We start from the raw sequence: 25,136 nt of genomic DNA, 5'->3' as shown, positions 1-25,136 counted from the left end.
AGGCGTACCGGTAAAAATGGGGGTGTTCGTGGGACATCATGTATATACAGTATATGCATAAAATAATGTAACGTTTTCGCATCTTAATTGATCAGTGTGGAATTAATTGTCGCATAAATTAACATACGTCTTGAGTACAAGTGCACTCAACAAGATGAAAATGGAGTTCACCTGATTCTCTCTTAAGTATATTTCAGTCGACATGTTGGTCACGTCGCAAATTATTTGTCGTGACATTCTCTTTGATGGTTTATAGTTGAATTGAAATATAATACACGTCTTATTATGTGGTATCGAGCATACCAAGTGTTCGGACTTTGATGTAATGAAGTAGATTGTCAAATAATTATTTCTGACGTGGCCGGATGAAGTAATCGCGGCACATATCAATATAGAAATTTCAAAGCGTTCACGTATTGAATACAGGCCAGAAGAGGCTGTATTGTAAAAAACTATGTAATTTGTAATTCACAAAAGGCCATGCTAAAGATCCCGGGTTCGATCCCCGGCCGGTTCAAATCCGGGAACTTTTCTAACGATGGAAGCGGCCCCGGCGCCCACCCAGCGTCGAATAACATGGGTACCTGGGGGAAACCCTGGGGGGGTAAAGGCGGTCAGGGGCGTGATACTGATCACATCACCCCCACTCACGACCGTATCAAGGAAGTGTGGGGCGTTACCCCCACACCACCTATACGACTTTTATGGCGTGGTGCTATGCACAAGGGAGCACTTTACCTTTACCTGTTTATATTAAATAGAAATTTCAAAGCGTTCACGTATTGAATACAGGCCAGAAGAGGCTGTATTGCAAATAACTTTGTCATTTGTAATTCACAAAAAGGCTGTTTACTAACAATGAATTTATTTGGGTCTAATATACACTATTACATACCTATGTTAGTAAAAGTGAGAAAATATTAAGAATTAAGTCGATTGGTACCGGTCTTTCAAGGTTGTGTCATATTTTCTGGTTTCCACTTGTAATAAACACCGTAAATATTACAACTCTATATTCTTCACTTTGACACCTCATTTGTATATAAAGTTGTTTTGTATTGACTTGCATAATCGTCTTCTCTATTTTTCAGCAGATGGCTAGCCAGTGTATGCTTGGAAGTGGGGTATCTTTGGGTAATGCCTGGGGAAGGGATCATGTGGTATGTCACTCTGCATCCGTAGGAATGTTGAGTTCCTCTCCTCACCCCATACGTTTCGGTTTGGCAAGTGAAGAAAAATAAAAGGGGGTGTTGAAATTATTTTACGTACAAGTAACATCACATATATCTTCTGTATATAGGATAGGTGATTGTCAATGTAAACTCATATCCGGTTACCTATTACTGCGATGCAGGGTGTCCTGAAAATTGTTGGCAGATTCTTGGGCTTGGATTGTGATTCCACCGATTGCAGGTTCCTTCCATGTGTAACTGAAATTAATGTCTTAATGAATAATAAGCAGTACAGGGTGTATGCAAAATAGAGGTTTGCACTTAATTTGTTTAATTGTAATTTTCTTGAATACAGTAATTTCAATTTAATCTTTGGCTTTAATGATCAAGATTGGATAAGTCGTCTACACTATGAAACTCCAAAGGACGCATCTCTCGTTGGCGGATGGTGGTTGCACGAATTCCAGTTTGAATGGTTGTTTTTAAGAAAAGTTGTACTTAAGTTGAGTTTGAGGTTTGAGATCTGGGTTTTTGGGCGACATGATTGTTAGGCACCTCGCTTCAGTTAGCGGACCATCGTTAAAAGGGGAGTAATTTTTGTGTATATATACATATATCGTCCTGTTTTGTACCTTGTTACATTTGTTACTTGGTGCAGAGTCTGAAGATGGCCTTGCTAGATGATTGAAACGTTACATTTAGTTTATGTTTTACAATGAAATAAATTTCTGCCTTGGTCAGCATATTGAATTTTTCATAAGTACACGAAGTAAGAAATCAGCACTTGTTTTCATCAGTTTTTCGACGAAAGCACCACAGATTGACGATAATCAAGATATGTATTTGCTCAAGTTTTACTAAGAAGGAGTGAAGTTGTTCGATCCTTCGGATGAGCAACTGCAGTGCAGATTATTTAAAAACAACTTCTCCTCTTTCAAAATAACAAAAGTGCTGTGAAGTGGTTCGGATCCCACTTTAAACTGTAACTCCAGTTCCAATTATCCTTACTCTGCATAAATTAGACTAAAAACACCAACTCATTCAATAAATTATGAAGGAAGCCCCGTAGTTAGAGAATGCTCCGATTACGACCGCCCACAAAATTGTCCCAAAAGACCGATTTTTTTTTTTTTTTTTAAAAAAAAAGATCACTCACTTACTCCTATCTAAGGGTGAAATATACCTTTTTCAACGTCAGTTTCCAGGGACTAAAAATCCGACATATATTACTCAAGGCTTTACAACTTCTGTATAAAATAATTCAGTTTCAAATGGACATAGCATCTTCAAATATTTTTCAAGTGTGAAAGGAATTCATAGAAGAAATAAATCTCATATCTAAAATAAAAACAAATCTCTTTCAGATGTTTCTATTTTGATGAATGGTACTGATTAATGTATTCGCAGATGTTTTAAAATTAGATTACAAATGTACACAGTAATATTCAACTGGGGCGATACATGGTGCCAATAATATAATAAAATAAAGATAAATTGACACAGTACAAAACAATTGTCATCATTAACAGAACATTATTTCAACGATGTTCATCAACTTTACTGCTGGTTTTATATCTTCCGGTGCATAGTTCAGAGTTTTTAGAGGCTACTTCTGTTATATTTGTTATCGTAAAGATCATCAACGACGTCGATTTCCTATCAAAGTATAAATTGTCACTTTTTGAGATTCACAAACCAGTTGTAATCTCTGACAATCCCAGTTTAAATTGCAGCCTGTGATAAACCTATTCTGTGCTTGTAACCTTTGAAATTCTTGCGGGCAACGGAATGCTGGATGTCAGGCTGTCTCGTGTGCTTGCCCTCCATTGAGGGGAAATATGAACCCTTCGGCGTACAGCAGGTGGACAATACATTCCCAAAAACACATGAGAATTGCACTTCACTAATTCCACTTTGAACCAACGTCGATTTATTCGCGAGTGAGTAAAGTCACAGTTTCCCCAGGAATTGGTTACATATGTGTTGCATTAGCAGAAACCTTGGGTAAGCTGGTAGGAAAAAATTGTCAATTTTACACTCCGAGATCCAAGAGTAAAAGCAAAGTTAATCGAACTGCACCCAGCGGTGGAATGGTTGTCATCTGTAACAGGTAATGTATTACTTCATAATATCAAAACTAAATAAATATAAAATGGGAAGTATGTAATAGACTCAAACTATAAGTACAGAAAACAATTCATATATAGTATGTTATTAAATAATATACTCCTGTAGATCATTACTGAGCACATTCTCTAGTACAGAATTTGTAAAATTGCACGTGCATTACAAACATTAACATACACACAGTAATCGGATAATTTGGAACAGTAACAGCTGTATAGATGTATACATCGAAATCTATTACAAACGTCACTCTGAAAGTACTTAGTATGATTGCAAGCTGCAATAATCAATATTTGAGCACGTAATTTTTTCTCTCATATTTATCATGTGCTTCAAATTTTCTGGTGGCAGTCGCTAGTCACTGTTTACAACAGATAGCATTGTTCCGTCATCTCCAACGTTTCTCGCAAAATAGTGAACACAATTTATGTATTTGTCCATACGTATGAATTAAAAATCACATGTAGGATATAAACAATAACAATCTACAATAAAACAATCCAGATTTTTATTACTAAGTTTGCAAGACAGAATCTATTATGATTTCTAAAATATTTAACACAGGATGTGATAATATTGGCGTTTCTTCAGTCATACTCTTGTCGGAGTAACGCTTGTATACAATTTGGCATTCGTTCCGTCAGGCCGTTGCTACGGAAAGTGAGTGCAGCTTTTCATGTTGTCTCTAACGAAACTATGGTTATGTCCAAAGTTATTAGAATAATATAAGGTTGTAAAGTAAGCTTCGTTACTCAAAATGCATGCGAACTCATGACGAATCGTGGGACCATATGAGTATAACCCCCAAAAGTCCTCTTAACATATCAACGAAAGAGCACAAAGTGAAAACTTGACATGGAGCACAGAAATGCTTAGGACTATATTTTAATATTGTAGAGAGCCCCTTGGGGTGGTCTATATAAATGAGGATGACCGCGATATTCGGGAACCATTCCCAAGTGACTTTGCCTCAAATTACACAACTAAGGAAGTGAAAGGTCATAGAAATTCGGACTATTGATGCTTTTTAATAAGGAATCGGAATCTGATTTTAAAAACACATACCTGTCGATGATGGAGCAAGGTCACTTGTACTAGCTCACACTACTGGAAGCCTCACTCCCTTTGTCTACACAATCCAATCAAACACTGCCTTTTCTCCCCCCCGCCCCTCGCCAAATTCTTTATCCGTACTTGCGGAAGTCGGGGCCAAACACCTTCTCATCTGCTGATTTAACATTGTATACGCAGGAAGCGAGCTATGGTAGGCGATCATGCACCACAATATGCCAGTTCATTAATGGTTCGTAATTACTAAAAATCTATAGAAGTTTTCACTTCATGTGTACTGAAATTGCTTATTTTCAGAGGCCACGCTTCATCATTTCAGATTTGTAGAATTAATATTTTGTGCCACTGTTTTACACAAATAACAAAATAACGTGCAAAGGCAAACGTTTGAACTAGAAAGCAATTATAAGTTGTTTGAACAGTAAATTTTGATTCCTAGTGCAAACCTAATAACAATAGAAAGTATATCTTTGATTCATTACTCACGAATCCTGGGGTGGCATATTGGTCAAGTGGTATTGATTTTTATTTACAATCTGAAGGTTGTAAGTTCGAATCGATTCTGGTTATCTTCGTCACTTTAATTGTATCGTATAACATGATATTTACATAAAACATCGTATGACTCACTTAATTCAGAAACAATTAAATATCTGTTTATTTTAATAAGAACTGGTAGAAATAATTACATGATGATTTATGAATAATTTTGAATCGTAATTAGTGAGTACAATGCATTATGAAATGATCAATATTTATTGAATCGTGAAAAAATATAGCATTACGTAATTGTGAAATTAAAACCTCGTTATTTCTCAACAATAATAATATCTTAAAACTCAATCTTTCAACAGAGGGAAAATATATTATTAATGTTTTTACTTATTTTCTGTTTGTGTCATAAAAGAGCGTTTAATTTATTTATTTCGACATACAAGACTATCAAAATTTTGATTCATCTGAATTAGAAAAGTATATGTGATTTTCTTACAGCACTCAAGCAGCATATCAACGATTCATAAGAAGTTTTTGCATATGAGAAAAATTGTATTGTGCTTATGAATACACTAAGCTGCTTTGATAATAGATAAATGGTTATGTTATAATACTACTATATAGTTTCTGCTGTTGGGGTCCAAACATACAAACAAAAAACATTTCGTACAACAATATTCCAAAGGATTCCAGTGGATTCGTGCTTCCAAGCGTAAATCAAATAAATCATGCAAAAAATCGTATAGTTTATATTTCAGTGCAGAAGACTACGTGCGGAGGTTACTAGTACACGCAGGACTTTTTTTTCGGAAGGGCTGGATTTATAAAGGTGTTTGTAATTATAGGGGGAAGATACACAATAAATATTTCAATGTAAAAGTTGTTTTAAGACAGGAATGGTTAACTGGTGTAATTTTAAGGGGAGTTGGCATTTATCACTTTATTTTTCTTTAATTTTCTAAACTTTTCGAGACGCCCCCCCCCCCCCGTTGACACATCGATATACAACGCCAGTAGTCCCGGGTTCCAGGGAATTGATGTTTGTGAGTGTCCATTCAATTTCATCTTACAATCACTCATCTTCATCTTCGCATTTAGACAAATGTTGCAGAAAAGTGAAGTAAAATAAAGTAAATCAATCAATTAAAATTTCGCAGGAGACTGCAGTCCAATCAGTTTCTCTCTGTGTACACCAGTGGCGGAATCTAAAGGTCCTAGCGCCTAAGATGAATTTAAAATCGAATGTAGTGTCAAGAAACGCCTTCCTAAAATAAGACTTGTTCACCTTCCGTTATGTTCGTAAATATGTGTTCACAGGAAATGAATTTACGAATTACTGATATTAATTATTTGAATTATCAGCCCTCTGATATTCTTTGAGAGAGGGATTTGGAACTCTCTTCGATCTCGTCTCAGAAACGCTCAAATGGTTTCACCTCATTCAAGTCTTAAGTTTTAAAAGATCACCACAACTATTCTTAAAATTCGAGACGAGACTGAGATAAATCAGAGGTTTCTTTCACCTCTAATTTCAACCAAATCTTCATCTTATGCCTATAACAATTAAGGGGGAACCTCAGAATATAACCAAAGCTCCACCCGTATACATTCGAGGGTATACGCTGTGTCCCAGTGCCTTTGTAAATAAACTGAGACGTCAATTTCTCGAATTACGGTTCCCCCGTTAATCGTTGCTCTACATCTTTATTGGTAAATTTAAAAATACAGAATATTATAAATAGAATATATGGTATGCATGATGAATTTACAATTGTTTTTGATTGATTTGCCTAAGTATTCACAAACATCCAGGTTATGCCGCGTGGAATGATGATGAAAAGTCTGTATTGATGATTCTGGCAGCCAGAATTACATTTAGTCTAGTTACCTGGGGTCCAGGTCTATTTTTAACTTGACTGGTGGTATGAGGTCAGCCATTCAACGCGCAGCTGAGTTTAGTTTGCACGTTTGGTTAATTTATCTTGATTGTATTGGGTAGTAACTCCACCCCAAAGGCAAGGTGTTTCTGTCGTCAAATGGCTAGCCTCACCATGTTCATTATTTGTTGATGCTCTTTATAATTTGTTATGCTGATTGGGATTGTGTTATGCCTGTGTTGTTCAATTGTTGTTAGGTATTGATCATATAGTTAGAGTTTAGGGTTGCGTGGGTTAATGTTTACACATATACATAAGCGCATCAATCTCTACACATATACTCTCTCACACACACACACGCAGGAATGTTTAGAATGGAAAGAATTCTCAGGAAATTCCCCTTAGTCAAGCAAGTTACATGATCCTCTCTCTTTTTTATAGAGAAAAGAGAAGGTCATGACATTACCAAGCTAGTATTATTGACGTGACATTCTTAAAAAGTGGACGTCACGTCTACACACACGCATGCACAATCGGGGAATGTTTGGAATGCAAAACTATTGATTTTGTCTGAGTAAAACTATGTTACATGAGAATTATTGCCAACATTTCTGCTAGTATTCAATTTGCTTGAAGTTACTTGTTAAGAAAAAGTTTTTAAAAAAAAAATTAGAAAAAAAAAACACTACGAAAATCTATGACCTTACTTAGATTCATTCATTCTTAACAGGTCAATGCCTCAATATTCACACGCTCCCGTAAGTGCATCAATCTTCACACATACACTCAGGAATGTTTGGAATGCAAAGAATTCTTGTGACAAAACTAATGATTTGTCTGAGAAAAAAAAATAGCTTACATGAGAATTCTTGCATGTGACGCAAGTTAGGTTCCCAAAAATACTTCCTACACAGTGATTTATATATCACCGATGCCATTCAGTTGCAAATAAATGTACTTGGAGGACATGAAAGCAGTAAGTATCATTAGATGCTGCCATCTAGTTGCAAAAAAATATACTTGTTGGAAAAAAGTTTCATTACTCAATGACTTTATATATCGTCCGGCAGTAATACGATTAGCTGAAGACATACGACAGAGCGTTCTCGAGTTCACGTAGCTAATTGCTAGGGCCCAAAATATTACTAGAATATCTTAAACTTGTATATTTCTTGTACCGACATGATGTTACTGATTAGTTACAAGCAGAAACAATATCATAACACTGGTGGGATGTGAGAATATGCAAGTACGGTGTCTTCGTTTCAGATATAAATGGATCCAATGTATACTGGGGTATTTTGCAAAAAAATTTAAAATTGACTCATGAGAGACAATTATTTTTTTACAGTTAAAAAATTAATAGATTTCGCTTTAGTTATTTGAAAAAAAGTAAAATTTTAAAAAATTGGATGTCATAGGGGAAATTATCTAAATCTTAGAATTTTTATACAATAAAATTGAAATTTAAGCTTTTGCGTAAAACAAATTTTCAGTTTTTTACACTTGGAAAATCAGCTAAAATCATGATTTTCAGTTAATTTACGCTAAGAGAGCTCACTATGAAATTGTTAGATTTTTTTTTGGGGGGGGGGGTATCGCTCGTGCCCCGTTTGTAGCTACTGCAGTTGCTTCTCGAAATCCGGACAACAATTTCAAGTTGTACGTGCCTTAGCATGGGAAATAAAATTGCTGACCAGGCACATTCTCACATTCGCTATTTGCGATGGACACCTGGTCCCGTAAGCATTCTCGCGACTCTTCTACACTAGCTGCAGGTTGAAAATTAACGCTTTTTAGAACACCTGCATGTGGCAACCGGATGCGATCTTCGTACCCCGTGGGAAGAAGCGTGACTCAACTAAAAACATATAATCTGACATTGCACAACATTACACCACATTCGTGACGTGAACATCTGGATCGAAAATGATGAGTCGGCTTTCCGTGGGAACCAACGAAAGTCAAATGTGTCTAATCTCCACCTTCTTACACAACCGACACATGCAGTTATCGGAATTTGATACCCTTATCGGAATCCTTGGAACGATTTCAAGACGTACGTGCTTTAACGTGTGAAACATAATTGCTTGCTACGCACATTGTCACATTCGCCATCTGTGATGGACACCTGATCCGCATTCCTTGTGTTCTATTTGATACTCAGATGCTTGCGCACGTGCATTCTTATTGTTTAACACAGTTGTGTGTTCACTGCCGGCCTTCCATCACTGCCGGACGAGACGCAGTCACTCAAACATCTACCGACTGCTAGCTACTAATCCATTCATATCCAATCAATCAGTGACGTCATAGATAAACAATACCTATCTTTGATTTGATTTAGTTTATTTTACTTCGCGTTTTGTGCCTCTTGGCTAATTTGCGAAGATGGGGATGAGTGATGAAACGATGAAATTGATGAATGGACATTCACAAACAACCAAGCCCGACCGGGATTCGAACCCGGGACCCTTGGCGTCGCAGCGCGATGTGCTAACCACTCGGCCACAGGGTCGGGCAACAATACCTATCATCAATTCCTTTCATCACCTGTCACTCCATCGATGACCACTGTTTACCTCACGCCGCCGCATCCAACAACATATATTTTTTTTTCGATGACATAATACCTAATACCTGACCACTCCCTTTCATCATCTGTCACTTATTCAATGACCATTGTTTACCTGATATCATCACAACCAATATCAAATAATCACTCGATCATGTAATACCATGCTACTCCCTTTCATAAAAAACAATCAATAAACATTAGAAAGTCCTTTGTTGACCTGTCGCAGCCCCAACCTACACATAAACAAACAAATAAACAATTCCTGACCGCGGCGATTCATAACAATTAATACCGCAACCACCAACATATAATCAATCGATGACGTCATAGCGTGGGAACATAGCGTGGGACAGTAGCGTGGGAAAATAGCTTGGAAAAGAAACCATTATTTTCCAACGGTGTACTCGGGAGCGTGGGAAACTATTCGATGACGTTTTAGCGTTTGCAAAAACTTTATTATGTTCCGACGATGTGCCAAAGAAATGCTGATTCGGCGTGCTGTAATCCCCACCCTAAACTACTAAAAGCAGTAGTGGTGGGATTCCACATACCCAATCGCCCAGCTACTACTGTGACTTTTGACAACTATATCAAAGTACCCAACCAATCGAGGAAAATGTTTTCAACATCAATCTGTAGATCCAATGGAATAACATAGCAAAATGTGGAATAATAAAATATTAATTAAATACTCCCTCTGTCTCATAATTATTGTCCGGTTCACCTTTGTTTGTTGTCTCATAATAATTGCCCGATATTCAAACTGTGACATTGGTGTATACAGAAGAAGAACATGAAACAAGGGAAGGAGTCATACGACTTTACTACTCAAGGATCAGTACAAATTGGGTTTTCCACCTGCCTCTTCGTCTGTCATTTCTGTACTACCATTTTGGCATACCGGACTATATTTACGGGACAGAGGGAGTAATATACAGAATATAGGTATAACATAATTACCACTGAGATTTCGAGAGTATCAAACATATTGACCGTAACTTGCAATTGTTTCAAATAGCAGAACACTCATATAGGTATCCTCCACATCCCGTCTGGTTACAAATGGATATATGTCTCCTATGATTCCATTGTTGGTCATCTCTTAGAAATCTACCTCTAAGGATTTGTTTCTTTTATTGATTAGAACATAGAACTGTGATATGATTTGAAGATGAATATGCCATCAAGCAGATCATTCATAGTTGTTTCGATTCGACAAATGTGTACTTCTTCCTCTGATATTTTGCGAAATATTCCACCAGTATTAGGGTACTTTCAATTGTATACTTTCAGTTTCTTGACATCTATAGACAGACTGACGGTAAGAAATATATATACTTCATGTCTCACGTTACTTAGCTCATTAAACTTCTAACACTTCTGCGTTCTATTCATTCTACTTTATCAAGTTAAATTGAAAAGCATCATTTTCTTTAGACAGTACATGTTTACGCTATTGTCTTAACTCAAAATTCGTAGAGTAACAGCCCTTCAAGGCAAGTGCCTACCAACCGACTGCTGGTGTCACTCCCACCAGAGGTAGGAGACCATCCAACCAGTTACTAGGTAACGTGTGCTCACCACAACGAACGCCCAGTCGTTGTACTTTTTCTAAGACCTGGTTACACTACTCATTCCTAGCTTCACAATTTCCTCAAGATGGTGGTGACAACCGGTCTCATAGACAGGGCGAAACTCACGATAGTCAAACATTAAAGCATGCTTATGGAAACAAGCGAAACATATCTATAAAATTAACTCATTTCGATGTCAGATATGTCAAGAAAAACACTTACCTTAATCTCCTGATCTTCATTAATATCCTCTAATCCGAGCTTCGGATATTCATCAGAGCTTTCAAATGCATACTCCATTACAAATTCTTCAGTAGCTTCATAGCCTTCGCTGTATGCAACAAAAGTGTGCAGAAAAGGAAAGATATATCAAATATCACAACACAGAAAGTTAAGATTTATTGACTATATAATACATTAAAATCAAAACACTAAAGTTGCTGACCAAGGCAGTTTTTTATGAATTAAAAGCATTTATCATAAAACGATTTCACTCTCTAACAGTGTCTTCTTAGACGCAGAACTATTTTGTTTAAGTTCTTCGCCTAAGGAAGACCTTGATAGAGGGTAGAAACGTTACACGGAAAGTGTTTTAAATGTTAATAAACTGCCTTGGTCAGCAACATTAGTGTTCTATTTTATGGAAACAAAGCTTCAATATATTACCATAATACATGAAATATATTGATTTTCAGAGATATGTTTTAATGGATAACTTGTCAGAAATAGTTCACATAAAATATCAGGTAACTCAATGTTTTATTTCGAGCGAAGCAGTGGTGTTATTTTCCTGCCATGTGGATGCGGTACTGAACGTTACAACAGGCTTTCTCTGGTTCCATACATTTGACACTTCAATTCATCTAAGCATATGTTTTTTGTACCTTTGGATCTTCAATATAGTTTTGCAAATAAAGTTTCATTTTTCTGGAGTTTGACGAACGTTGAGTTAGGTGTTTCCTCCTCTGATCCTGTACTCCTCCAGAATTAAAGAATAGTTCCTCTACCGTTTAAACAAATCCGCTTGTGTGGGAATACATACATATACATGAGTACATGCGTGCGCGCGTGTGCGTAGCGAATCAACACATTAATTTAGCATGAACGTGTAGAACGTGAGGTTATCAGAAACATAATTATACTGCAATGTTACCAATATGTTTGCTCTTTCTTAGATAGTTATTTTCCATATTTTAGTAAGAGTTTAACGGATAAAGTTTATTGTTTCAAATTTGGCAACAACGCACACACTGACTCGCAGTAGCAATTTCTTACTTTATACGGTTCAGTTGTCACACACACACACAGGTTCCACGTACATCTTTACTGCGTTGAAAAAAATACCTGTGTTAAATCAGGTTCTCACAGTTATATGACAATAATATTGGATTTTGAAACAGATGCAAAGAGCTTCAAAATAAGATCAACACTTTTTACAAAATTGCTATAAAGGCAAATTTGACCAATTTTAAAAAAAATCTGAAAATTAAGATATGTGTGTAAACCTTTATGCATGCATTGTATTAAAGTGTCATCGCTATCGGCCCAAACGTTTCTCAGTTATATAATTTCAATGGGAGCGTTCGTTTGCAAAACTAAAGAGACGGAACATTTTTGTTCTCACGTTCATAAAAAATAGAAAACATACTAGAAAATAAATTAACATACTATATTAACGCACAGTTGAATATGCTGCATTTTGCTGTAACTCGTTTTAAGTAGATGTACTGTTCAATTTTGAATTGGAATCTGAACTAGAGTATCAGTAATTTTTATTCGGAGAGTAAGTCTAATTAGATGTAATGAACCTTAATTCTTGGATGTTACCTTCAATCTAATGAGAAATATATATATATATATATATATATATATATATATATATATATATATATAATTGCATTAATGCTTCTATTTTGATTTTATAGGATATCTGTACTATCTGTCCAGAAATAAATTTCTCGGTTGATGGTGGCGTTGAAAGCAAATCTTCAAATATGAAAAATATTAAGGTCAAATGTGTGACTGAACACGCCATTCCCACTTCAAGTTTTTCGAAACTAACATATTCTCTTTTCTAAGAGTTACGTTTCAATAATGTATTCTTTAAGGATTTCTGTGGGTTGTGTCGTGGTAATGATGCGTTTAGTTACCAGATGAAAACACAGTACATCGCCTTACAATATTTATGATACTAAATATAATACATAATGGTATGTAGAGCCATAATTACAACTGTCTAATACATCGTAGATAGTAGAAGACGCGCTTATACTATGCTGCACGGCGGAGCTCACATGAACAATTCTAAGTCTGGTCGCTCGTGCGCAGAAGGCTTGAAGCAGTATGCATTCATTCCCGAATATACCCCCCCCCCCCGGTTGTATGAACATAATTCAAATAATCTCTGTGTCAAGCTATGGGAGGAGCACAAGTTAACCAACACTTCTTCTGAAAACTCCTTCCTTCTTTTCTACTGTCACTACACGCACTAGTCCATCGTTCCCACGATGCACCGCTACAACGTTTCCAATGAAGTTGGGGTACGTCGTCCTCCTTCAGCAGTACAAGTGTCCCTTGAGTTAAGTTCTTGGTGGAAAATGTCCACTTATGGCGTTGTTGAAGGGAATGTAGGAATTCTTTATTCCACTGCTTCCAAATGGATCTTCTCATCTTTTGTATCAGCTGGTATCTGCTGAGTCTATTGTCAGGTATGAGTGTAAGGTCAGGTTCTGGGAAGGTTCTTATAGGACTACCAATCAGAAAATGCCCTGGAGTTAATATCTGGTAATCTGATTCGTCGGGTAAAACGAAAAGCTGTTTCGAATTTAATATTGTTTAAATCTGGCAAAGCAAATACTAAACTCTTCATAGGTAAGTATGGATTTTCACATTACTCTTTGTAGATGATGTTTAAGCGACTTAATCGGCGCTTCCCAGAGTCCACCGAAATTTGGCGCTCTTGGCGGTATGAATTTCCATTCAAAGTGCTCATTTGCTTTAGTCTTGAATTATCTCTTGAAACTGGGTAGATTGAAACATATTTTGTAGTTCCTGAAGTTCTCGGTGTCCACCTTGAAAGGTACTTGCGTTGTCACTGTAAACAGCAGCCCATTTTCCTCTTCGGGATAAACTTCTTTTCAATGCAGCTAAAAATGCTTCAGGTGTTAGATCTGTAACAATTTCAATGTTCACAGCCTTCGTTGAGAATTACACAAAGAGTGCAATGAAATATTTTCTCGTCGATTTGCTCCTTGGCGTGCTAGTCTTTATCTTTATAGGTCCCCTTGTAGTCTACGCCACTGTACATGAACGGATAAGCTGCTCGGATTCGGTGTTCCGGTAGATATCCCATCAGTTGTTTACTAGTTTCTGATTTGAGTCTATGACATTTAATAAAATAGTCTAGGATTTGTCTTCCCCAGGCGATCCAATATTTTTGTCTCATAGAAGAAAGTAGTTATTGTGTTCCAACATGGAGTAATCTGTGATGTTCGTATTCAATTAACAGCCTTGTAAGATGTGCCTTGGGAGGCAAGATTGTCTGATATTTAGCCTCGAAAGCCAGATCGCTGTTTTGGAAACGTCCACCCACGTTAATCGGCGTTGAGAAATGGGTAGAGATCCTTTATTCCACTGTTCAGAGAAACTTCTCTCTTGTATGTCAAGTCTCCCCTTTGCTTCGCGTAGAATAAGGCTTGCGTTACTTTAATGCGCGTATCTGTGGCTCGTTGCAAATCCTTGGTATTCAGTTTCGAAGTACAGACATTTCTCTTCGTGGGTCCCTTGCAACTATCAATGAAAATGTGACAGTGCAATAACTCTTTTCATTCTCAAAAGTTTAGAGAATCTCGTAAGAATCTCATCTGATTTTTTGGTAGCTACCAATGAGGTTATTTTCACCTTCCTTCGTTCTGGAACTTCCATCGTTGGATTCATTCCAAAAGTGATCTCGGTGATGGCGAAACTAGGATCTTCATCAGATTGGCTTAAAAATACTGGTCCTTGTAACCAAAGTGAGTTTCCCTTTAGTTTCAGGGGTTCGACACCTCTTGATAACATATCAGCAGGATTATCCATTGAACTTACGTGCCGCCAATTACACATCTGCGTGTATTCCTGAATTTGAGCCACTCTATTTGCCACAATGGGTTTCCAAGTCTATGAGTTCTTTGCAATCCATGCCAAACAATCTGCGAGTCTGTATATAAAGCTACCTCGTATATTTGGAAATTTAACAACGGTATTACGTTATTAACAAATTTCGTCAATATAAGTGCTGCGCACAGCTCAAGGCGACGAAAGGTTATATTCTTTAATGGGGGAACTTTCCCCTTAGCTTGCATAATAAGCGTGAATTGATTTCTCCTCCTGCAGTTACAGTTCTGACATAAATGCATGCGCCGTACATTCTCTCTGACGAGTCTGAAATCCTGTGAATTTGAATATTTATTACCCTTCTCTTAGGTAAAATACATCGCGGAACCTTAATGTCTGAACTGTGGAATATTTGTGCTTGTAAAGCCTTCCATTGGTTTAATATATTTGAAGGTAACTCGTCGTCCCAGGATGCATTCAATTTCCATAGTTTCTTTAGAAACTGTTTAAACATTGCAATTTCAATCCAAATAATTCCGAGCGGATCGAAGAGTTGCGCGATTTGGCTGCCGACCCTACGGTTGCTTAAAACTTCGTGAATCCTCAAATCATAGATGGCCAAATTGTTTTCTTTCTTTGCATGTATCGTCGAGGTTTTTTTGTTTTTTTTTTAGCGTAAGGTATGCTTGAACCAGCCATACGGTTTGTTTGATTGTTGATATCTGGGTGATTGATGTTTACCAAACAAGCGTTGGAGTCTGCTTTCTGATGTATTTGATCCCGCGGGGGAAGTTCAAATTCCTTTCTTTCTCCCGGCGGCTGTATCGCTGCGTAGAGGGTAGCTTGTAAGATAATGTTTCTTCGCCGATGCGAGTGTAGCCAAATCAGTATTCCGTTTTGGCGCTAGCGCCGAATCTCCGGGAGTTAATATGCACAAAGTGTCAGCGGCAATATTCCAATTGACGCCTAGCGTTTTTGTACTGTCGTCGTTAAAGAGAATCATGTCTTTAACTTCCCGTAGCTCTAAAGGTATAGTTTCCATTACTCTTGCAGAATTGGATGCACATTTTCGTAGTTTAAATCCACCTGCATATAATAATGCTGACAGTTAATTACATAGATTAATGGCTTGATTCTCGTCTTCATGCCCTGAAATTAAGTCATCCATACACAAATCTCTCTTTAGTATTTCAGCCGTTTGTAAATAGTTATGTATTTCATCCGTCGCTAGTTGCTGTATGCATTTAGTTGCTAGACATGAGCTAGATGTCAAGCCATTAGTTACAGTTTTCAATTCGTAAATCATCAGTGGTTCGTCTTGAAATTTTCTCCATAATACGCACTGTAATTTCCTATCAGAAGGGTGGCTATGAATCACTCTATACATTTTCTCAATATCAGATTTCAGTGCAAATATATGAGTCCTAAATCGAAGCAGTAGCTCGAACAGATCCTCTTGTAGAACTGGTACTGCACTTTGTAGACAACTGAATGACAGGCCACTGGTCATTTTTGCTGAAGCGTCAAACCCGACTCGTAGCTTCGTGGTGGAGCTTCCGGTGTTCAAAACCGGGTGATGGGGGATGAAATATCGGATGTCTTCCGTTGCTGGTGTTTCTCTCATTTCTTGCACGGCTTGCATGTGGTGTAATCTCTCGTACTCGTTCATAAATTCCACATATTATTTCTTCAATTTCAGTTCTCTCTCCAGTCGGCGTTCTAACTGTAAAAATCTAGAGTGTGCATGTACCAAAGATTCCTCTAATGCAGATCTTTCTTCCAAGATAAGCGTACTGTGTACTTCATTCATTTTTGTAGTTTGGCTGAAATGTGCTTCCATTTTCTAATCTTTAGGCGACATAATTTTTTCCGACAAAGCTTCAAACAACCAGAAACGATGTAAGAGGATCTCCAACATCTCACCTGTATGAAGAATGATCTGCTTGGACGTGACGTTGTACCTGGAGTGTTACCAACTACAATCTCGCCAAACTGTGTGTTTTCTAACGTAGAATAAGGCCCTTGTTTTGACATCTTCTCTGGCGGTAGTATATCGAAAAATGTATTTGCAGAAATTAAATTATCAATCTTAGCAGAAATATTGAATTTCTCATCCGCCAGGTCAATATCTGTGGGTATCTCCCATGTTGAAGTAGCAATTTTTTCTCCAGGCAAACGTTCAGTAATATTTTTTAAGGTAGAACATTGTGCTTCTACAGTAGATTCATTGAATCTTGATTTTAATTCCACATTCACAGCATTATTAGAATATACAATGTTGGAACTTATGACCATTTCCTGTCGTACAGGATTTTGTGTATCGCGCATGCGCGAGAGGTTACCTGTTTCGTTTGTACCAGTGTCAAGTGAAGGAAATAGTTCGGTATGAAGCCAGCTACGTGCAAGGTGGCTTCGAGGTGTTGCTTGTGCGTTTGCAGAAATGTAAGTGTATGCTGTATGAAAGCGAGCTATTACATATATCTTACTTCAACTGTATTTATTTTATTTGTATAACCCGAAATGTGTTTGATAGCTTCAGGCAGGGTGGTTATACAAAGTTTGGCGTACCCGTCACAGGGACTCGAAACGAACGAGCATTACTCAGCGCTTATGGACTGTTAAGATAGAGAGCGACTGTTAGTGTAGCGACCACGTGACCTTTACGATTCAGTTTTTTTCCTCGCCAGCTGTGTGCGAAGACGTTGCAGTGCAGTAATCATGTCAGGGAAGGCGAAAGAAATGGAGCAGCTTTTAAAGCAAATGGAAACTCGTATGTTCGAAAAACTACAAGAGCAGAGCAACGAGATGCAGGGACAATTACGAGAACAAGGTAAGGAGTTAATCCAGCAAACTAAACACGTTGAAGAAAGAATTAATTCAAGTGTGTGCAAAGTTGAAACCTCGTTGAAGCAAGAAATGGATGTCGTAAAAGTGAAATAGTGAGAATTGAATGTAACCTGAATGCAAAAGTTGAGTTACTTCAAGAAGATTTTGTGTCGTTGGAAAATAGAATAGAAAAGAAAATAGCCGACGATAAAGCAAATATGAAAGAATGTACAGGTGTGTTCAAACAACAAGTTTTAGAATTACGTAATCATTTAGAAGGTAAAATTAATGAGATTGCAGATAATTGCAATGCACAAAACATTAAATTACGAGAAGTTTTTAACAATCAAGTAAAGCAAAACGAAGCTGTGTTTGTTGAAATAAAGAAAGCAATGGATAAAGATCAGGCTAAGTATGCTAGTTTGTTCGATCTTGTTAAGAGTAATGAATATAGTGCGAAAGAATTAAAAGTAAGGTCAGATAATTATGATGTTCATTTACAAGATCTTGCTAAAGAATTGAACGAATTAAATACAAAAGTAGGTCATACTTTTCAAGATTTGAATCAAAGTGTGCAGTCTACCAAATGTAAAATTACAGAATGTGATACTACTGTAAAAGGCTGTGTTCAGCAAATTTCTGATATTACACATAAAATTGACGTAATAGAAGGGAAATGCGTTGGCATGGAATTTCAATTAAGAGATTTGAGCAATGAAATAGGCATGTTGAAACTTAGTTTAAATAACATTTCGTCTAGTATGAATGTTCCTTGTAACACATACGTAGATAGAGAATCCAGAATAGATGTAAGTTCTTTATCGAAATCTAAGAATGAAAATAAGGTATCTTTTCCGAGTAAAGTATCTGAACATATTACGTACAGAAAAAAACAAAATTATGTTGAAAAGGAATATAATCCTGAAAGTATTTCTTCAGGTTCTGAATATCAAGCAAAAGTGAAAGGAAATAAAGATAAGGCTGATATAAATGTAGGATTTCCATATGGCAAAAAACACTGAAAGTAAACGTGATAGTAGGTTAAGTAAAGTAAATGTAACAGAGTATAATAGTTCTGATAGGCTTAGAAGGTCAGAAAAAAATTAAAACAAGGAATATTAAAATATTCTGATGTAGATAGATTTCCTAAGTTTAATGCAACAAGAACCGATTATTTAGCTTCCCAGTTCCTACAGAAACTGGAAGATAGGTTTGAAATGTTGAATGTGTCGAGAAATGAATACATGAGATACATTCCATTGTTATTAGAAGGAGTTGCTAAAAACTGGTACTTACAAGAGAAAGCACAAATATGTGGTTATGATGAATTTAAGCTTATGTTTTTAAACGTATTCGAGAGTTCTTCATGGAAATCGACTCTTTTGGCTAATATTTTGTGTAAAAGGTATTCTAAAGAGTTAAAACAGTCTCTTTTGAGTTATTTTTGGTCTCAGATTAATCTGTTATACACAATACAGCCTGATATGAGTGATCAACAAAAGATAATTCTAGTAGCTCAACAGTTACCTGTAAAAGTGAAAGAAGCTATTTTAAATCAACCATACATAAGTTTGAATGTAGCAGCTGAGCTTGTAGCTAGACATGAAGCATTATATACAGGGTATGAACAAGAAACAAAAAGAGATGGTAGATTTGTAGGTGTAAGACAAGTGAAAATTGTACAAGGTGATACAGTTAGGAATAAACTACCTATAACAAACTCTTTTCAAAGAAATTATGTGAATGAAAATAGTGGCAATGTTGATAGAGATCAAAACATGTCTAACCGAAATGGGAATGTAAGACAAAGGTCATGGGTTCAAAGACCTAACCGTCATCAATCAAGTTATAGACTACCTAATAGAAGTGGGAATGATTCAAATATAAGTAGAAGAAGTAGATATAGTTACAATGTTAGTAATGATGACATTATTAGACATGATAGTAATGAGAGAATTGCAAGTGGAACTAGTTATCGAAATAGTAGTACAAATACAGTACCGTATAACAATATTCAAGTTAGTAATAATAGTCATAGTAGATTTATGAGAGAGTCTGTATTAGGAAATTCTCAAATTAGTGGACTGAGATCTTGTTCTGAAGACACAGAAACAGTAAATGTAGATTCTTCGCCTAGAGCGAATGCACCTTTGTTCATGCAATCACAACCTTTAAACTAAGATGCGAGTCTACTGTTACGACGACACATAGTAGCATAGATGAAGACAATGGTGTTGTGTCTGTAATTAATTCTGACATTGAAACTCATGTAAAGGAGGTTTGTAATGTAATATCTAAACCGAAGATGAGTGAAGCTCAATTGAAAACTGTATGTACGATAGATATTGATTTTTACGAGGATATATTGGAAAATGAAGCACAGTATAACTCTAGTAATATGGTGTTACCTGTGAATTTAAGAAATAAGATAAAAGGTACTACATTTCTTTTTGCGAACATTAATGGAGTAAAGAATAGATGTTTATTGGATACAGGATGTGAAATTTCGCTTATGTCAGAGAAAAGATGGAGAGAAATAACGTCTGAAGTAAAGAGTCCTAAACTTGATCTTGTAGGAGACATAATTTTACTTGATTATACTGGTAAAAGAAAGCAAAAGGTGTTAGGTAAATTCTGTGTAAATCTTGAAATGGATAACATTGATTTTCTAATCCAGTTTTTTGTTGTAAGAGATTTATCAGTTGATGTGTTGTTAGGTTTAGACTTTTTATATAGTATAGAAGCTCAGATTGACTTCAGAGATAATGCTATGATGTTTAATTCAGAATAAAGTTCACATTTAGTTAAGTTAATTCCAATTTCATGCACTTATGTTGAATCTGAAAATAATTTAGAAAATGATTGCCTCAGAATAATGACAAAATCTGAAATGAGTGAAACTGTTGCTAGTATTAGTGATTTAAGGAATAAGACTTTGCAAGCAGAGATTTTAACTGACAATGAAAAGGAGAAATTATTTGATTTACTAGTAGAATTTCAAAGTTTATTTGATGATAAACCAGGTCATTGTAATAAATACATCCATGACATAGAACTTAATACAGATGAACCTCTTGTTACGAAACCTTATCCTATACCATATCACTACAGACAAGCTGTACGTGATTATATCAATAAGTTATTGGAATGGAATATTATTGAACAGTGTGATTCCCCATATCTTAATCCTCTTGTAGTAGTACTTAAGGCAGATAAAAGTATACGCATATGTACAGATTTTCGTAATATTAATAAGCGTCAGAAGATTAGCCAGATTAGACCTATAAATATTGAAGATGCAGTTCAAGGATTTATGGATAAACCTTATGTTACTCTGATTGATATGTCAGCTGGATTCCATAAGGTATTACTCTCTGAAAAATCAAGAAAATATACTGCATTCTCTTTTGAGGGGAAACAATATCAATATAAAAGACTTGTGTTTGGTACTTGCAATGGTGTGCAGGCTTTCACCATGGCAATGAGTAGAGTGCTTGGAGATACACTCTCTGATAATGTAATAATATATGTTGACGATTTATGTGTTCGTAGTAGTACATTTGAAGCTCATTTTAAGCATTTAAGAGAAGTATTTTGCAAATTGCAAGAATCTGGTATGACTATACGCTTGAAAAATACATTTTGTTGTAAAGAAAGATTACTGTACTTAGGTCATATTATTGATAGAACTGGTATTCATGTAAACCCCGAAAGAGTGAGAGCTATTCTTGATCTTCCATCTCCAAAAAATATAAAAACACTCCAAAAAATCATTGGTAGTTTCTCATGGATGAGGAAATTTATAACAAATTTTGCAGTTATATGTACTCCCTTGTATGAATTATTAAGAAAAGGCAAGAAGTGGGTGTGGACAGAGAAAGAACAAAGAAGTTTTGATTTACTGAAAGAAGCAATTTCAAATGATGTTAAACTTTTCCATCCAGATATTCATCAAAGATTTTATGTCCAAGGAGACGCCTCCTTACTTGGCGCTGGAGGTTATTTATTTCAAATTGTTGATGGTGAAAAAAGGGTAATAAGTTACATGAGTCGTACATTAAGAAATCATGAGAAGCATTACACCATAACAGAACTAGAGTGTCTAAGTCTATTATTCTGTATAGAAAAATGTAGCCAATATATTCTAGGAAGAGAATTCACAATAGTATGTGACCACAAATGTCTTATTTGGTTAAATCACTCAAAGAATTGGAACCCTCGTTTGTTGCGATGGTCTCTCCAGCTTCAGAAATACCAATTTACAGTGGAATATTGTAGAGGTTCTGATAATGATCTCGCAGATCTATTATCAAGACATTTTGAAGGATCTGAACCTGTTTTGGTTCATGTTAACAATAATGTGGTCTTGAGAAATGAAATTTTGGATATACCAGTTGAAATACTGGTGCAAGAACAATGTAATGATGAAGTGTTTCAACCTATCATTAATTATTTAAACAATTCTGAAGGTTTGAATATGAATTTGCCAAGACAATGTAGAAATTGGAAGAAATATTATAAAATATGTAATGGAGTTTTGTTAATGAGAGATTTTCATTTTGAAAATTCATGGAAGATATGTATACCTCAATCTTTGATTTCTGTATTATTAAGAAATTATCATGATAACATGGGCCACTTTGGTGGTGATAAAGTTCTTAGAAGAATAAGAAAAATTTATTACTGGCCTCGTATGAGAAAATATATTTTGAGTTATGTTAAAGACTGTGAAATTTGTATGAAAACAAAACCAAACAGGCATCCGCCTAAAGGAACTTTTCAGTTACATTATAACAGAGGTGAAACTGTTTTATTTTTAGATATTCAAGGTCCTTTGGTTAGAAGCTCAAAAGGAGAAAGGTTTTTGTTAACATTGCAGGATGCTAATACAAGGTATTTATTTGCCTATCCAATGAGATCTAGTACAGCTGATAGCATTGTGAAAGTCCTCTTAGAAGGATATATGAGACACTTTGGTATTCCACATAAGTTAGTAAGCGATAATGCTGCAGTGTTCCATTCTAAGAAATATGTAAATACTTTGACTAACCTAGGTATTAAGTTAACATACACTCCTATGTACCATCCAAATTCTAATATGGTTGAACGCAGTCATTGTGAACTAAACAGACTAATGCGTGTATTTTGTAAAGAAAAACATCAAGATTGGCCAAAGTATATTGATGTAATTGTGAGTTTACTCAATGATAGCATACATACTTGTTTAGGGTATGCTCCATCTGAATTACAACTTAATAGAAATCTGGAATCATGTACTCTGAATCACTTTCAAGTACCCCTCAATGAAGTTCCACAATGGAAAAATAAATTATATATGACTTCTGTTAAGGACTTAGAGATAAAAAAGAAAAGGAATGAAAGATATAATGTAAGGCAAGAGAATAGAGCTGAGATTAAAGTTTCAGATTTAGTATTTATCAAAACTCACTACCTTAGTAATCTTCTAGGGAATCGTATCAAAAAATATTGTGACATTTATGAAGGTCCATATTTAGTAGTTTGCAACAAAGCAACTAATATCTTCAAGTTAATAGACTTAAAAACTGGTAATATTAGTGATAATCATCATAGTAATAACTTGAGAGTATGGAAATGTTCAAGTGAGAAGAGAGATTATTATTTAAAACAATTAGAAAAGTTAAACGCAGAGTTATACAAGCATTTATTTAAATGAAAGTATAGATAAATATGTTGTATGCAGATATGTATTCTACATATTTTGATATTTTGTTTGTAAACACAGATATTTGTTATAATGATAATCATGATTTATTTTTGGGTTGATACAAGACTTGAATTCTTTTGATGAATTAATCAATCATCTTTAAAAATTAAGAAACAAAACTTTGAGTTATTTTTTTGTGTATCATGGAAATTTAATTGTATTTTTGAATTACCTAAGTGTGAAACATTTAGAACTTATACATGTAATAACTATTCATGGAAGATGTCAAGAGTGTAAAATTTCACTTACTCCCTTCGTGAAATTTTTCATTGAAGGAGAGGGATGTATGACCATTTCCTGTCGTACAGGATTTTGTGTATCGCGCATGCGCGAGAGGTTACCTGTTTCGTTTGTACCAGTGTCAAGTGAAGGAAATAGTTCGGTATGAAGCCAGCTACGTGCAAGGTGGCTTCGAGGTGTTGCTTTTTTTTTCAGAAATGTAAGTGTATGCTGTATGAAAGCGAGCTATTACATATATCTTACTTCAACTGTATTTATTTTATTTGTATAACCCGAAATGTGTTTGATAGCTTCAGGCAGGGTGGTTATAAACTTATTCCCTGAATTAAAGTATTTTGTCTCTGTCTTCCTAACCCAAGACTTTGTACCGCATCCATACTAATGAGGATTACTTGAGACCCTCTGTCAAATAAGATGCGGCAAGCAAGTATTTCCCATCTTTGTTCTTTGCCAGAAATCAGGCAGTAGCCAGCAGAACATTCTGGATTTTATTCTTTAATGAATACGATGAACTGGCTCCCTTTTCAACACGAGGGTTGGAAACAGTGCTAGCTTCGTTTGCAGCTGATATCCCTGGGGGAAGGGAAGGTACACGGCGCGCGCACTTACCCCTCTCTTCGTGCAAACTTGTGTCATGACGTAATCTACAGTACCTGCAACAGCTTGCTGTACAATTTAACACTTAGTGATTAGCAAAACGTGAACGATTACTGCATATGCGGTTCCCATGCAGGAATTTATATTTCTGTTTATTTGTCAATTTCAAAGATGACTGGCATCTAAATAAAGGATGAAAAGAGAAGCATTTCCACCGTAGATGCAGCTTTTGCTCAACGCAGTAGAATACGTGTTAGATGCTTGTGGCGTTCTTGGCCTGACGTTACTAACAGCTGGTGACCTTGAAAACGGCATCGTTGATGTCGAATGTTCATTTTCTTTGATTTTCTGTAGAGAATTACACTTTGCTTCTAAAAATAAGCAATACATGTATGGTACTGAATTCTGTATTGCTAGATTGTTTCTCAAAATTTCTTCTAGTACACTTTTCCAATTTGGACAAAAAATACTGAACGAGAAAAATATCAATTAAGTCAACGTCTCCCTGAATGTTTCTTAATGCTTCTATAGAGCTTTGAATCTTCGTCGTGAACTTTCTTAATTCTGTTACACTTCTTTCCTTAGTGACTGAAGCTACATTCAAAATGTCATTTATGTAAGCAGTGGCTATTAACTTTGGATTATTGTATTTGTGCTGAATCAAATTCCAGGCGACCTTGCAATTATCACCTGTGAGTTGCAAATTCTCGATCGTTTGTAATGCATCACCCTTTAACG

Source organism: Lepisma saccharinum, chromosome 5 (genome assembly GCF_977018435.1).
Source record: "Lepisma saccharinum chromosome 5, izLepSacc3.1, whole genome shotgun sequence".
NCBI lineage: Eukaryota > Metazoa > Arthropoda > Insecta > Zygentoma > Lepismatidae > Lepisma > Lepisma saccharinum.
The sequence above is the reverse complement of the archived record's forward strand: the minus strand, read 5'-3'. Positions refer to the sequence as shown.